General features: G+C 48.2%; 1 long non-coding RNA gene across 1 annotated transcript; it reads right to left on the minus strand.

The window, feature by feature from the left end:
- Positions 1–2860: 2860 nt before the first annotated feature.
- Positions 2861–16413, minus strand: LOC109312566. The gene is made up of 3 exons (XR_002101849.1): positions 16403–16413; positions 11322–11327; positions 2861–2964 (listed from the first exon to the last, which is right to left on the minus strand). It is a non-coding gene; the product is annotated as an uncharacterized LOC109312566 (long non-coding RNA).
- Positions 16414–17292: the final 879 nt, after the last annotated feature.

Consider the following 17292-nt stretch of genomic DNA (forward strand, 5'->3'; position numbering starts at 1 on the left):
CACTACCACACAACAACTCCAGATCCCATGAGATTACCTACTGTACATGGTGTCACCTTGTGCTAATGTTGGGCTGCTTTTGCCCTAGCCCCACACTGGGCTTTCATGCTTAGGGTTGGCCTCTGCAGGCCTATTCAGTACACCCCTGGTACAGCCCTTCAATCCACCCTCTGCAGCCCTATACTGCATCCCACTAGCACAGTCCTTCAGGTGCCCCATATTATACCCTACTCTGTGTGGGCCCTCATCACAACACCACCCCTCTGGGGTATTACCTGTCAGCTTTGTGTTCCTGGGGAACCCTGGCACAGTATCCAGTCTGTCTGACTCACAAAGGACCGCCCCCCCCCATCTAAACCAGAACCAATCATAAGGACTTACAAAAAGCAATGAAGATGCAGTGGGAGATGCACCTAAACCCCTCTGGACAAGGGTCACAGGATTAAGGCAACTCTCCTAGTCTCATTTGCATCAAAGATTGGACAGGGAGACACTTCCATTAGCAGCCAGAGTGGAGAAAAGAGATTCCAAGGCAAGGGCCGCACTGAACTCTGGGACCAGAGAAGCAGGGGAGCACTGCATGATGGGGGAATCTTTCTTCAGATGTTAATCAACGCACACCTGCACACACCCAGCCCAGCATTTATCAGACTAATTCTAGTGATGAATCCTTTATTGCTCCCCAAATTACTGAATTTTCCTGATTGCACTGTGAGCTCCCTCAGAGTAACACTGCCCATAGCCAGGAATGATCAGTTCCTATTGTCCAGCATAAACAAAAGAACTGTGCTATACTCCCTTGAGCCATCATTTACCCTTAAAAAAATGAGTGTTCTCCCTTGAACGATTGTTGTTTTCCTCCAAGAACCCCTATTCAAGCTCAAGTTCCTGTTCTGGTGCTTGGATCAAACAAGCTGCACCAGTTCCACTGGGACTACACTTTCTCTTTTTTTCTGCCTGGAATATCTTCATGGATCGTGCTGGGGGCTGTGCCTGTCTCAAGCAGTCTGGACCCTAAACTGAGCAGCTTGTCTACAAGCTCCAACAAACACATGGGAACCTCGACCAGTTCTAGCTTCACTGAGTGGTGAGATCCCAACTCTTTCTCTCTCTTTCACTCCAGGCATAGCTTTCTAAACCTGACTTTTGTTGATCAAACTTGAGCTAGATTTTCCCAAATACCCAACTGAAACTGTGTAATATTCTAAGTGCTTCATTTGTTTGTCTCTCCTTGTATTACTACTAGTAACATTATAAGTTTCATACACCTGGCAATAAAATAACTTTTGTGGTCAAGATGGTTGCCATACTCTCTCTCCAAATCTTGTTTACTCTCTTTTCCTCAACTTCCTCATGTGCTCTGTAGCAATGCTCCTCTTACCTTATCCAAAGACCCCTGTAATGTCCAAAGTGATTGGCAAATCTAGTAACAGGGGCCTCCAGGGACTTCTCTATTTGCTCTGCAGCAATGCTCCTCTTACCTAAGCCAAAGATCCCTGTAACACACCAGATTTGCCTGTCATTCAGGAACAGGGGTCTCTGCTGGGCTTAGGTGCCTCTTTATTACTGTGTCTGGCTCAAATTGCTCTCCACACTCTCGCAATTACCCACTAGTTGGCTTGGGCTGGGGTTAAGGTGCCCCTACCTGCCTTTTATCAGGGTGGTAACTGGTCTTATATTTCCTGGGGGCTGTCCTGCCACTGACAGTCCCACCAGACCCCCCTTCCCCGGCAGGGCACAGTTTCAGGCCATGCCTAGGATCAGGAGCCTCCTGCCATCCTCATGGCTCCTGCCCTTACTTCCAAGATGTTCCTCCAGCAGTAGCTCAGCCAAATATTACCCCCTCAGCTGCTGGCAGCAAACTGCTTCCCCAGCCTGTGTGAGCTGGATCATAAAATGGCTACCCTTATCAAACACCTGCCAGCTGCCTGCCTCCAGCCCTTAAAGTGGCAGGTGCCCAAAGGTGTACTGCCACATATGTCAAGAATGGATGGTTGCCCATCAGTTAAAGCAGGAGATCATTCATCAGTGCCACTAATGCTGGTTAAGCATCTCAGAACTTTACCCAAATCCATATTATTATGGTTCTAATTTAATAGGTTCAGTTAGATGAGCCTATAGTTGATTTTAGCTAGGTTCTCTAGGAGCTTTCTCAGAAGACAAAGATTTGTTATTGGAATTTAATTAAGAAGTCAGTAGTGATTACACTACTGTGAATTTGAAGACGTAAAGAACATTTTTCCTGAAAGAGAAAACAGTTCTTTCAGATGTGAATGGCATCAGCTACTTAGGACTTTTGCACTAGCCAAGAAGGGTGCAGTTTCTTTTTCATAATGAGGTCAGGGTTCCTATAGGGTGTCCAGAATGAACAAACTTGGAATGCAGGAAGTTTATTTGCTGGCTGATATAGGATGAGCAAATCCAAGTTTATCCAAGACTTTCAGTATTCCATACTGGGTTTAGTTGTAGGTAGCAAGTGCTCTGGACTGTTGAACCTAGTTTCTAGATAGCTCCTGTAACCTGGGCGGTACTCCAAGATGTACCCCCTCTTCAACTGAAGGGATCAAAGCAGGTGCACAAGCTCTGTGGGAGGTGTAGGGACCCTCCTTCCCCTATAGAGCAGAGCCAGATCACCAATGGGGACTTAACCATATACCTTTTAATGAGAAAAACAGTAGTGGGAACATAACATGTATAAACCCAGGGTATAGGGGACACTGCATTGCCCCAAGGGGGCAGGATTCAATAAAGGTTTGGCACTTAAAATCGTACACATATTCATCCAGTTGATAAAAGGCAGGTTTAACAAAATATAAAACACAAACAGCAGAACAAACAATACTAGTTGGCAAAATATAAATTGCACAAAATACAAAATGTCAAATAAGAAATATAGGGCCTAGGTACCTGGAGGGGGGAAAGGAGGAAAACACAATGACCCATTTCCCACTGCAACAAGAATGTCTCGTTGTTACTACCCTCAACCTGAATCATCCCAGCTGGAATTTGAACTCATATTGCCTACATGGTAGGCAGAAGCTCTACCACACTGCCACCTCTGCTGAGACTACTTTAAGTTCCTAGGGGTTTTGACCTTCCAGGAGCCCTTGCCTCACTTCAAGCTTCCTGGCCTCTTGCTGGAGGAGTTGGAAGCAGAGCTGGGAACCTCTCAGGTGACTGCTCAGCTTCTTGCTGGAGCTGGAGAACCTCTCCTGCTGGCTGCGGCCTCTCATACGGGGATCCTGGAGCCCAGAAGGGGCCCCTCCAGCCAACTGCACGCTGCTCTGCTGAGGGTCTAACTGCTTCCTGCAGATCCCACTCCTTCAGGTACTTCTGGGGCAACTGCTCCCGCCCCACTGGCCTAGCTCTTGCCAGCTCTTTGAAACTCCTTCCTCATGGTCTCTCACTGGTCCCCCCTGAGTCAGCTGCACTGACTCCAGGTGACCCAAGGGGCCAATCAGGGGACATGGAGGGTCAGTCTCTGGGGCCTGATTGGTGAGGAAAGGGAATCCCAATCCCTCCAATCATCTTTTGCACTTTCAAAACCCCTGGGCCAAATTATTACCAGCTAGCCTGTCACACTCCTTTAAGGAAGAGATTATCAACTTAAATAGAGGCTTAAATAGGAAGGTTCTCTTAGCCTATGATATAGGCTCAGCACAGGCTTGGACAAATTTTGTTTCTCTTTGTTTTTCAGCATCTGTGTTAAAGTTTCTGAGTTTTTATTCACCTGATGTAGATGTAAAACCCTGCCAAGAATCGCCATGCAGGTAATGGTGAAAAAGGTGTGGTTTGCAAGCCAGCATTCAGTTGGTGGTGATAACAATACATGACATTTCTTGACTCTCTTTTTGAGTACTGATGTACTTTAGGAAGTTTGAAATTGGAATAATGAATTTTAAGAATCATCAATAAAATATGATTCAATCAAATGGGGATAAGCTACACAGGTGAACAAGAAAGGGATGCTATTGGATCATTTCATTTTATATTAATGTTAGAAATGAAGGTCAGATTAAGAAACATTTGAAAATGGAGACAATAGAATGCTTCGTTTTAAAATCCATAATTGTTAGGAAGCTTCAGGATGAATGAAAATAACTTCTAGTACTAATATTAATTCTGTCTTCTTGCACTTCAACTATCACATACCATCTAACATTCCAGCATGGCCTTTTTCTTTCTTTGATGTTTTACCTGTTGTAACAGGGGACCAAGGCCCCTGTTACTTAATCAGTGGAAAACAGTGAATCATAACCCTGGGCTGCTCTAGACAGCTGAGCAAGGGCCAGTTCCTTTTGGGAGTAAGCCGGCAGAAGGTTTATAGGTTTCCTGTAACAATTTAGTAACTACAGGCAAGGAAGAAGGCTGCAGAGACCATGAGAAAGGTGCCTGGGAGGCACTCTCTGCTACTAAGGCTGAGGTCATGGTAAAACCCTGCTGGTGGGGAGGTTGCATAGGTCAAATCTGAACCAGGTATAAGGGGAAACAAGTGTGCTGCCATGTAAAGATGGTCACAGTACCAACTAAAGGAGAGATGGCCAGGAGACCTGCAGCCAGAGCAGATAGGGTCAAATGGGCACAATCAAGAGAGGTGGGTTTGAAGGGTATGACATTACCAAGAGGCGTGAGTGGGCAGATGCCATTAGAGGCAGGGCAGAAGGCCTGAATAGTTAGAAAATCAATACAGGACCAGAGGGTCTAACCAAAAGCTGTCTGAGTAACACCTGTGAGTTATGGGCATGCCTATAGGGGAGGTCAGAAGCCTCAGTAATTTATTGCCAGAAGTTACAGACAGGGTCAGTAGGGCCCAGAGTGTTACCTGGAAAGTAGGGTAAATGCTACTGGGACACAGGACAGTTATAGTATTGGGCCATGAGCCCAGAGAGACACAAACAGGACAAAGCAGATAGCTTGGTCTGTTAGAGGCACCCAGAAGCACTCCAAAATGGGTGGAGTGGGAGCAGGATTAAGGTGGCCACTAGGGGCACCACAGGAGCCCTTGGGGCTAGTCCTGCTACACCTCTACATCTATGTATTGACTTGTAAACTATGAACTTGCCTATTTACAAAGGATAGAGTCTGAATCCTTATCATATAAGAAGAAGAAGTGTTCATCTTAACCATAATGGCCCATTAAACTAGTTTGGTTAAAATACTCCAGTTTCTTAGCCAATGGCACAAAAGAGTGTGAGATGGCTAGCAGAAATTCCCCAAGTCTGAATGACCAGGTGTTAATTTACCTTTGCGACAAATATGCCCTTTGACATGAGTCCCTTGCAGGGCTTGAATTCAAGCCTCTGAAGTTGTGATGCTTCTTAACTATTTCCACACCCCAAGCAGAAATCATATCAACTCATTTATAAGCTTTTGTATTTGGTCAACATTAAACCTTGTTCTAACACTATTCTGTATCCACTGACCCATTAGAGGGCAAGGACTAGACTTTCCAGGTTTGGGTTAATATTCTTTCAATGTCTACTCCAATATTACAAACAACAGATTTTTTTTTTGTCAATATGTGAGGAGCAATTGAAAAGCTTGCAATGTCCTCATTGTAGCATAGGAAGTGCTGCAGGAGTGAAATTTGGTGCCTGGGGCAAAGCCACAGGAGCAGCCCGCCCTCACCCCATGCACAGATCCGTGCGGCACATGCACCCCCATGCTTGCCTGGGAGTGCACACAGTGGTGGGAGCCACACTTCCCCCACCCCTATACCTGCCCTCACAAATGAGCCACTTGCAGCTCCATCCTGTGCCCCTTCGCTTCAGCACCCAGGGTGGTCATCTCATTCATACCCACCTTGCTATGGCACTAATCATAAGTTCAAAGAGTTGGTGAAGGTTGCATGGTTAAAAAAAGGAAACACAGTACAAGAAAGACTTACTTAAATTTTATAACAACAACTTCTAATAGCAAGTGGAGAATATATGAAGATGAACCTAAAGTTAAGGTTACTATTCATGGCAGTTAAGTTGAGTGCTCCCAGTGTTTATACATATGTATGTTTGAATGACTACACTCTGCTTTAATTCCTTTCTAATGACATTTTCTTGTAAGAAAAACAAATTACTATACTATTGTAATGCGATGTTTTTAAAGACAGATCTCTGTTTATAGCCTTCAGTCTACCTCAAGGGTTTTTTGGTCTAGGAATATGCTTCCTTACCATCCATATTAGGAACACAATTAAAAACATCTCAGACTATAATTTTAAAATGTGACAAAAGATACATATAAAATCACTGCAAATGATATTTCAAATAAATATGAAGTGAGACCAGAACAGGAAACAATAGGAAAAATTTCGTATGAAAAAGTAATGACATTGCATAAAATATCTTCAGTAAGATATTGAAACTAAATTTCTTAACATCAAGAGAGGTTTGACACAAACTCCTAATTTAATTCAAATCTATGAATCAGTTCAGAGAGAGTGGGGCTGTTGGGGAGCTCTCAGACAATGTGCGGTTCCCTGCTTAGCCACAGTGCACCCACATCATGGGGCATATGCCACATGGCTGCCAGATGGGGGGGCAATCCCCGCTGCCCCCTACTGCCCCACACTGCATGGGATGGAGGGGGGGCTCTGCCATGAGCCTTAAGAAGCCCCCAGTCACTGCTGCCAGATCTGGTGAGTGCGGAGCTTTTTTTTTTTAAGTGCCAGGAGGCTGGCCTGGGTGGGGAATGGGGCCGGGTAGGGCATCCCTGGGGGCTTCTCCCATGGCTCCTTCAGCTGTGCCTGTCCCTAACCCAGCAGGGGGAGATGAAGGGGCTATGTGCTGCTGCCACTTGCTCAGCCAGCATGGGGAGGGGGCACATGATGCAAGGGAAGCTTGCTCCGGGGGGTGGCATGGTATAGCCCTGGTCTGAATGTTGTAATGCCTGCATCAGTGCTGGGAGTGAGGGCTTTGCCTTGCTGCTGGCCAGCTGGCATGAAGGGGAATGGGATGTGGGTGCAGCAGCACTGGGAGTGGAGGCTATGACTTGTGGCTGCTTGCTTCCTTCCACCTCAAGCAAGCCATGCCCACATCCTGCCCCCCCACCCTGGCTGGGCAAGTGGCAGCAGGGCAGAGCCCTCACTCCCATTGCTGCCACATCCACATCCCACACCCCCCTGCCTCCCTCCCCAAGTAACACCCCCCCCGCCCTGGCTTGGCAGCTTATCCCAGCACCAATCCCTCCCTCCCCCACACCCGTTCCCTTTCCTGTCCCCCAACCCCAACAGATTTACCAGCTGGATGCAGCTGTCAGCTGCCTGTTTACTCTATGGCTGAATATACAAATCAGCAAAATCTTTTCTGAAGCTTTTCTGAATTGCTTCGGATGCTTTGAATCAATTCAGAGCTTTTAATTGGTCTCCCGATTTGATTCAGATTCGGAGATTTGGTACCAGAATTGGGCCAAATCTTCTCTGAATTGAATCAGCTACTGAAGTGTCACACAGCTCTAGAAGGCAGGTGTTTTCAGGAAGATCCACAGTTCATTTTGGGTGGAGAAAACAGGTAATTAAATATAGTGTACAGTGCTGCTAATAATTTCCTGCTATTATGTTGGAGCTGGAGTGTGCCAAGCCCTGCAGCTTCCTCTGTTAATGTTTAATAGGTAAAAGCAGCAGGACCCAGCACATCAATGTTTTAGTAATACTGAATGTTATCAGAAAGTGCACTGTGATTGCTTGGAAATAGCTTCCTTTTCCAGTCTGAATATCTAGCTAAGTACCGTTAACAAATCAATATTGAAAATGCAATTGACAGTTGTACTGAGCCAATATTTGGCAGCTGTAAGATGAAGGAATACATATTTATATAGACTAGTGGTCAGATAATACATGCAAACAGCCAATGCCTAGGATTAGTCCAACTTTTTCTTGCCAAAGCCAAGAATGATGCAGTTCTCTTCCTGATGAAATTTAGAAAGTACCTCATAAGCTGCTTAAAAAATTATGAGCGTCTTAAAGTTTGATATTAGAAATGCCATATAGGATTATGTCTACATGTGCTACAATTTCAGTATTGAGAGAGGCTTTTGCTGAAAAAATGTAACTATTTTTTGGTAACAGTGCCATTTCTCAACTGACAGCTTTAAAAACTGATTTCTGTTAATGCTATGTTACTTCTTTGTCCATTCATAAACCTATAAAGAATGAGAACTGAAATTTTGTTGGTGCTGATGTTACCAAACTTGACAAGTTTAACAGTTTTGAGCTTTCCCTGATAAGTTCTCAGTTTCTAGACCACTGTTCCATGTAGTTACTAAAGGTTGGTAGGCCACAGAACAGTCTGTACACCATCAAATGTGCACAGCTATCAGATGAAATGTGATTGAGGTAGGCCATGTGCCTAGGTCCAAATTACCAAATACATACATTAAACAAAAATACTATTACCAGTGTGGAAGACACACTGACTGAAATGTTCTGATATAACTAGGTCCTACACATCAATGCTGAGTCATGACAATCACTGGTAGAGATGAAACTTGTGTATGGTATTGCTATTGTGAGGAATTCTTTATCTCCCAGCACCAGCTCCATGGTTGCAGAGTGGGAGCTGGGAGATGAGGGTCTCCCAGCTTGAGACCCATGACTGTGGAGCTCAGACTGGGAGATGAAGGTCTCCTAGCCCAATCCCTATGACCGCAGAGCTTAGGCTGGGAAATATAGATCTCCCAGCACTCGCCCCACGGTTGTGGAGCCAATGCTGGGAGAACCCTGCTTCCAGGGGCTGGGGAACTTGCTCCCTGCCCAGTTCCACAAGTATGGAACTGTAGGGGGGAGGGGAACAGGCTGGGAAGCTTGTTCCCCCTCAGCTCTGCACTAATGGAGATGGGCAGAGAACAAGCTCCCCAGCCCCAACCCTACATGCCTGGGTGGGGACAGTGTCCTTCTGCCCTTCCCTGGCAACAGAGAGCTCCCAGGCCCTGCTCTCCAATTGCAATTGCAGAGCAGGAGCTGGGAACAGTCTGAGAGCTTGTTCCCAGCCCTCACTTCATGATTGCAATTGTGATTGTGGAGCAGGACAGTTCCCAGCCAGCTCCAGGCTTTGTGGGGAATCACAAGTGACCTAGAGGTGGCTGCGGACTGTAATGTTTCAGGCTGACCTCAGCCAGCTCCAGGCTGCACATGTAGACTTCCCCACACAGCCCAGGGCTGGTTGGGAACTGTTCTTGTCTGGGGCAAGTCCCAGCCCTGTGCCCCAATCAGGTGATCAAGGCCTGGGGCTTGGAAAGAGCTGCAGGGGTGGTGTTGTCCCCAGCCCCCTGCCCTGATCGGCTAGCTGCTAACTGCTCCACTGGCAGATTGGGGCAGAACAGCTCTTTCCAAGCCCTGTGCCCCTGATTGGGGAGCCAGGGCCAGAAATTTCTGACTGCCAGAGCAGGAGGACATTGTCTGTGCTCCCTACCAGCCCCTGGGCTAGCACCCAGGGGGAGCTTGGAGGTCCCCCCCAGTGGCAGCAGGGGCCCATTATAGGGGTGCAGAGAACTAGGTGCAAATCTGCTCCCTGATCCTTGCATACATAGATGCAGGGAAAACCCTGCAGGAAAACCCTTACTCTGGCTTAATTTACATCACAGTAAATCTAGGCCAGAGTAAATGTGTGTAGAATTGCCCACTTTGTATAAAATTCAAAAATCAGTGTAGATGGGTACATACAAGTCATATTGAACCTTCTAAGGGTAAATGCAATGATTAATTAAAGAGTGAAGTAGGAAATTTTCTGGGTTATTTTTCAGGAAATATCAGTGAAGGAGTTCTGGATTTACCTGATATGGACCCTCAGTGTAGATGGAACAGTTTGGAACCTACACATGAAACAAAAAACACACAGGAGGCTGATATTTCACTCATGACCAGGGATCCTGTTTTTTTCTGATTAAAAATTGCAAATTCTCTGATCCAAAACCCAAAATTCATGATAAAAATTAACCCCCCCCCACAACCCTTCCAGCACTGCTGGTGCCCTGCACTCCCCCTCAGTCTCAACAGCCCTCCTGATGCCCCTCACAACATCCCCCCAGACATGCAGGCACAGACGTGCAGACACAGATACTGACACCCACCCCAGCAGGTAAGGTTGTGGGGAAGAAGGGGTGGGGTAGGGCAGGGGAAAGGGGAGGTGCTGGGTAGTAGATTAAGAAGCAGGGGAGTCTTCCCCTGTGCCCACTCTCAGGAGCAGGGCCAGAGGGTGTGGGCAGGGGTGCCACTCTGTGGGCCACACATGTGCTGGCTGGCCTGACAGGAGGTTCGCATACAGAGGCCACCACCGCAACTCTGCCACTGCACCCTGAGCTACCATCCCACAACTACCTGCACAGCTTTGTGGGCAAGTGGCGCAGGGTGCAGCAGCAGCAGTGTAATGGCAACCACCGTGTGTGAGCCACATATGTGCTGCCCAGCCGGGGGTGAAATGGGGGGCTTGCATGCAGTGGCATGCCCCTCAATTGGCTGCATGGCTCCACGGCAATGCAGGGTGGTGGGGGCTGCATGCAGGCTGTGGGGGCTTTGTCGGAAAGCGCTGCCACCATGGAGCCATGGCAGCGGCTGTCACCTTTGGCTGAATCCTAGAGGTAAGTGGGGCTTGGGGGCTGTATGGCAGGGCGGGGGAAGATAGTTGGGGGCTGAGGGAGAGGGGAGTGCGGCCAGCCTTAGGCAGCACACCACATCAGGGAGCAGGGCAAGGTGGTGAGGCCAGGGGTGTCCCTCTGCTGGGGGGCTTTGCAGGCAAGTGATGCTGGGTGCAGTGTGGTGGTGCCCACCATGTGTGGACTGCACACATGCCACCTGGCTGCCTACCTAGGGGAGGGGGAGAGGGAGGCTGGTATGCAGCTGGAGCACAGTTCTGTGGCCGACTCTGCAGCCACGGGGAGGGATGGGGGTGTGGAGTGGGGGAGGGCTTGCATGCGGTGGCTGCTGCCACTTACCTGGAGGGTGGTCATGGCCACTGTCTACAAAACCTCCCGCTGCCACCACAGAGCTGTGCCCGGGTGGCAGCAGCAGCGTGATGGTGGCTGGCCACTTGCAGATATCCCCACCACCCCATGCTGTGCCGTTGCTGCTGGCTGCACAGATCTGAGCATGGCTCTGCGGTGGCAGCAGGAGGTTTTGTAGGCAGTGGCTTTCACTGTTGGCATGGGCAGCTGCTGCTTCTTACCTATGGGGCTGCCCATGCCAGCGGTGACTGCTGCTGCATACAAAACCTCTTGCTGCCACCGTCGAGCCATGCCCAGAGCTATGTGGTCGGCCACAGTGGTGCAGTGTGGGTGGTGATGGCTGGGCAGCATGCAGCCTTTCTGATCCCCACCACCACCCACAGCCCCACTTCCCTCTATGTTCCAGGGGCAAAGGGCAAGTCTGAGTCTGAGCCCAGCCTTGACTGCCTCAGAGGTTCAGGCCCTGCTCTTCCCCTTCTCCCTCCCCCTCTGGCCAGGGCTGGGGGTTTCCCACCCTTTCTGCAACTGGCACTTGCAAGCTGGAGCTGTGCCAGCCTGCAAAAACTCTTTGCAAAAGCAGAGAATCCGCAGATTTCTCTGTTAGAAAGGGAAATCTACATTTTCTCTGATAAAAACAGGGAATCTATGGTTTTCTCCTTTTTTTGTTGGAAATGGAAAACCTGGATCCCTGCTCATGACTACCCACAAAGAGGAAGGCACAGTCATGCTTTCACCAGGGACACGGTATTCCAATTTTAGCGTGTTTTCTATGGCAATAAAGAAAACAAGCTTTATTGTACCTGTACCTGATAATATGACAATAGATTGGACTGAAGTTCACTATTACTGAGTTAAAAATACAATTTTTGTATTACATCCTATATCAAAAGGATGTTATAGGACTATAAGTGGATTAAATTCTTTAAACTTAGTGTGTTCAATGTTGATATAACCAGGGATTGTGGTGTGAAACTTTAAAATGAAAAGATTAAAGAAATGGTAAATATTCTTAAAGATGATGCCAAACTTAGCTAGTGGGAAAGCCTACTGTGATATTCATCCACTGCTACAAGTATATTTAACTTAATGTTGAATCCCATTATTGTAATTTTGTGTTTCAGATTGTAGTTGCAATTAATATAACTGCAGTATGTGTTTGCATAAGGAAACAACACTAAATAATTCATATGAACAGAATCATTTTGGAGGATTCCACTGATAATATTGTTGGATCTGGGTATATAGGGGTGGCCTGGGCTGCAGGGAGCCTGAGAGCAGGCAGGGAGGGGGACACCACCATTTGCTGCCACAGCTACTTCTCTTGGGCTGATTGGGGTGGTATGACAATGATCTGGAGTTGGTGGGGCTCATGACGGGATGGAGAACCCTGGAGGCTGATGAGGGGTAGTAGGGTGATTTGGGGATGGAGGGAGTAATTGGTGTGAATACTTTTAAGAATGATATACAGAAGTTGTTGCATTTGCCCAGGGATTTCAGGAGGCAACACAAGGGAACAGTAGAACAGCAGGTGTAACACAGCTCTCTGAATAAACAAACTTTATCATTCTATAAGCTTAACTCCTTGGTCTTTTGAGAACAACACACAATACCAGAAAGTGGGTTACAAAGATAGAAAAATGGAGCATCTCAGAATTCCATAAAAGTTAAAGCTGCCCAGTAGGGTTGCGCAAAGCTTGGATGCTGATTCAATTCAGAGGATTTTTGGCTCAATTCAGTGTCCAAATCTCTGAATCTGAATTGAGTTAGGGGTCCAATTAAAAGGTTTGAATCAATTTGAAGCTCTCTGAATCAATTCAGAAAAGAGTCAGTGATTTAGGCAGCAGGGAGTTGCACCCAGACTCCAAGCTGGTAAGTAGGGTGCTGAAGGAAGGGGGAAGGGGACCATGGGGGGACCCTGCCAGGCCCCATCCCTTTCCTGCTCCCCCAGCCCCCCTGAATGCCCTCCAACTCCCCCCTGCTGTCCCAGCCCTCTCCATGGCTGCCTCACCCAGCCCCAGTTAAACCCAGGTCCTTTAAATAAAAACCCCCACGCATTGGCCGCTGCTGGGTGAGGGGCAATCCTCACTGTCCCCCACTGCCCCACAATGCATGGGGGGCCTCTGTCATGAGCCCCCTGATCCCTGCCCACTCCCCCAGCCCTCCCATGGCTGCCCTGCTGGCCCCAGCTCTGGCTGTTTAAGAAAAAAACCAACCCGCCTGGATTCACTGGCTGCTGAAGTGGGCTTCTGCAGGCTCATGGAAGAGCCCCCCACATGGTGAGGGGCAGTGGGGGGAGCAGCGGGGATTGCTCACCCATCGGGCAGCAGCCAGTGAGTTCAGGCTTTTTTTTTTAAAGGGCTGGGAGCTGGGGTGAGTGGGGCAGCTATGGTGGGAGGCTGGGACAGTGGGTGGGGTTCAGGGGGTTCATGGCAGAGCCTCCCCACATGGCATGGGGCAGTGGGGGATAGTGGGAGTCATCCCCCTGCCTGGCAGCAGCCAGTGAGTGAGGGCTTTTATTTTCAAAGATCCAGGAGCTGGGGCTGGGTGGGGCAACCATTGCCAGGCTGGGAGAGTGGGTGGGGGTGGGGCCTGAGTGGTTTGGAGATTCATCAGCAGCTGATCTCTGAATAAGATTTAGCTGAATCTATTTGGGACAGTGATTTGAATCACCAAATCAAATCACTGTCCTCCAAATTGGCTGAATCCAAAGCAAATACTAGCCACTTCACACAGGCGTACTGTCCAGCAATGCAGCAGAAAACTAGAATAAATTTAAGCAGTGTCACTATATATATTATGGCCAATTGAGTTACAGAGAAGGAAGATCCATACAAGGTAGTATTTTTTTTCAAATATAGCAGGCCCAGAAGCTCTCTCTCTTTATAATAGCTTACAAATATTCGAAGCAGAAGAAAAAAGATCTGTCACAGTGTCGCTGGTAGGAGTTATAGGGCTTTGACCCCTTCTTGGTTGATGCCTTGCCCCCCAGAGATGTAAGAGTGAGATCTGGATTCGGCCCCACCAAGGTGGTTCAGGTGCTACTCCTACTCTCCTGTCACATCTTTGATGTTCATTGTTATTTTTCTTGGGAGGCAGTGCCTTGTAGGTGGCCTGAGGAGATCTCAACCCTGGGTTTCTTTGTGGGGCTCCAACCTCCCCTTTACCCCACGCTAACCACATTCATGGCCAGGGGTGGACTCTGCTTTCCACAGGTCTTACACTGGGATGATCCTGTCTCATCCATGACACCTGCCTCCAAGGATTGGATCTTCTTGGCTGTCACTCCTCCCAAGGCCAGTCTTCATCCTTGGACTGAGGCCTGGGCAACTAAACACGCCCCGGTCCAGAGTTAACTGCAACTTAGAAGTAAAACTGAACGTAAGAGGTCAGCATCCGCTGAGGGGCTCCTGGGATCTTGTCTCCCAGGTGCCTTCAGTCTTGTTGAGGACTCCATCATCCCTCTTTGCCTAGTAGACATTTGGAAGTGTTTGCCACCCTGTGCTAGGCCTCTGCTGGCCCTCTTGGGCAAGTCCCTCTTAGGTCCACATCCCTTCCCCCTTCACATCCATCTGATCTGCAGCTGGGCTGCCTGGGTCCCACCAGCTAGTGTTGCCTGTCACTCCTACACAGGGCTATGTGGTTTCCCATGTCTCTCTCCTTGCTGTGCTGCCTGAGAGTGTCAGTGGTCCCCTGTTGCTAATCTCTACCATGGTACCTGGGCTCCCTGTCATGGCCTTGGCTCTCCTCCTGGGCATCCTGGGAGGCTGATTTCCTCTGGTGGAGCTCCCTGGAGTCCTTCTGTTCCTTGGATTTGGGCTCCCTGCCTCATCTGTTGGTATCCTCCAACAGAAGCTCAGCCTCCTTCCCCTGCATCTGGGGCTTGTGCTCCCCAGCTCCACAGACAGTGGCTCCCCACTGGTGTTCCACTCTGCTCCTCCCAGCACCAGGCCAGCTGTGTCTCCAGCTGCTTTTGAGCAGCCCATGTCTCTCCAAGGCCACACCCCCGATGCCTGCTGATTCGCAGGCTCAGGCAGCTCTGGACCTGCCAAGCCTGCCATGGCATCTATCCCCAGCTGCTGCTCTTCTTTGCCTCTGGGTTAGTATTGGGGCATGTTGGGAGAGGGTCTGGGGCAAGTTGGGTGGGGGTTTGCCTCCCCTCTCATACACAGTAATACAAAAGTTTGAGAAATATTGTATACCCAAACAAAATGAAAACTTTGAATGGTATAATTTTCACATGAGATAGCAGAAAGCATGTAAGACAATAGAAGAGTTTGTCAAAGACCTCAGACTGCTGAGCCAGACATGCAACTTTGGAGACCGAAAAGACTCCATAATCAGAGACCAAATATAATTGGGTATGGGATACAAGCCTCAGGAAAAGACTGCTAGAGGATCTTGAGCCTATTTTGGAAAAGGCAGTTAGAATGTGCCAAATGGATGAGATAAATGCCAGGTTGCAGATGCTGGAGGAAAAAACAGAACAAACTGAACTAGATAGGATAACAAGATTGCAGAATACTAAGGCAGCAGACAAAAAATACAGAAAAGAGGACCTCACTCTGAAGTAAGCAAGTGGAGGGCAAAAAGAATTGCTTGAAGAAATAATGGTTATCTGCAGATGCTGTAGGGGATACCACAATGCAATGCCCTGCAGGGGTCGCTGCTCAGTCCAGTACTCTTCAACATCTTTATTAACGATTTGGATATGGGGGTGAAGACCTCACTGGCCAAGTTCGTGGATGTAACAGGGTTCTCCTTGAGACCCTGTTGTTAAGGAAAAGGGGGCAGCTGGAAATAATGACACCATGAGGAGGGCGAGCCACGGCTCTCAGGTGCCAATGGCAGCTAAACCCTGGAGGATAAAAAGGAAAGAAAGACGAGGAAAGGGGCCTTCAGGCACCACAGAAGAAAGAAAGAGAGAGGAGCTGCGAGAGGGACCCTGGTGCCAGATTAGAGGGATCTCAGGATCCAGATCTCATCTGATCTTACCTTGAGTTCATAGGAGCTACAGTGAGTGCAGGGAGAAGTGGAGCTGGGCCGCGGGCTGGAGCCACGCTCGGCATTAAGAATCCTGGATACTCCGTTAAGCTGGAGGGGCAGCGGGAGGTAAGACTCCATCCAGATCCCTGAAGAGTCTGGGTGACTTCAGGAACTCAAGGAAAACAGACACTAAGGGCTGAGAAAGTAAGCTCCAACCACGGGAGAGCCACGGAGCCTGCTCACTGAAGCTGCATGACAAAAGGAAACAAGCAGAGTTTGTAACAAGCCGCTAATTAGTCAATTAGTGGCTTAATAGAACAAAAGGAAACTTTTCTTTTTTTTTCTTTTTATTCTCTGTCAATTACGGGGGCGTGGGCTAGGGCTCAGGCATGACTGAGAATCCTGGAGACTCCCTTTGCAGGGCAGGGGATGCAGAAGAGACCCTGCGGATATTGGTTCTGCACCGCTGCTACAAGCAAGTAAGCACACTACTTCACTTGCTGTCTCAAGTAAGGGGCTGGAGATCCTCTGCCAAATACAGAGGATGACCCAGCGGAGACCCAGGGTTAACACTTAGAACTGTGATTCCCCTCTCCTCTAAGAGGAGAATTCCCTGTAAAACTGGCAAACCACTGAATAAAAGCAGAAAGGAGAAAACCAAGGTATTTCAGCATGGTACTTCCGGCAGATACTTCCTTTGGTAATAATCACTTCCTCCCAATTTAATTTCTTTAAGATCCAAGTTGTGGCAGGCGGGAAACACAAGAATAGAGGAGGTATTCCACATACACTGACAGTGGACAATGTTGCGCCCCTAATGCTGGTGCACCCTTGACCTGTGAGCCTGGGTCGGCATGACTGGCTTGGTGCGAGGAGGGGGATTTATAACCGGACAGGTGGGTGATAACGGTGAGCAGGAGTCACAGGATTTAAACACAGCGTATAGTTACACAAAAGGTTTATTTTACTTACGCTACTGATGTGCTGCAGCGTAGGCAGAGGAGTTGATTTATTCAGTTACAGCATGCAGATATCATGTTACCCAGCATTTACAGGGTGGGTAAGAGAGTTGCTTGTTACAGAATCTGAGCGATTCACACAAGCCATTACAGTCTGCAGATTACCGAGAGCTCTTGATAAGAAAGATTACGACAGAGATAGAGAGACAGACGGGCCGGCAAGACGGAGATATGCCAGAAAGATACGTAGGCGGAGAGATAATATTTGTTCACGATCTGTTCTTCTTGAGTGTATACACAGTTCTCCGCTTTGAGCAGAAGTTCTTTCAAAGTTATATTTGCCAAAGGTGACCAATTACTATACGCTAGGCATGAATAATTAATGAGTTGGCACTTGTGCTTTTTTTGTTCGCTCAGG

This window comes from Crocodylus porosus, unplaced genomic scaffold, assembly GCF_001723895.1.
Source record: "Crocodylus porosus isolate Cpor-Errol unplaced genomic scaffold, CroPor_comp1, whole genome shotgun sequence".
NCBI classification, from domain to species: domain Eukaryota; kingdom Metazoa; phylum Chordata; order Crocodylia; family Crocodylidae; genus Crocodylus; species Crocodylus porosus.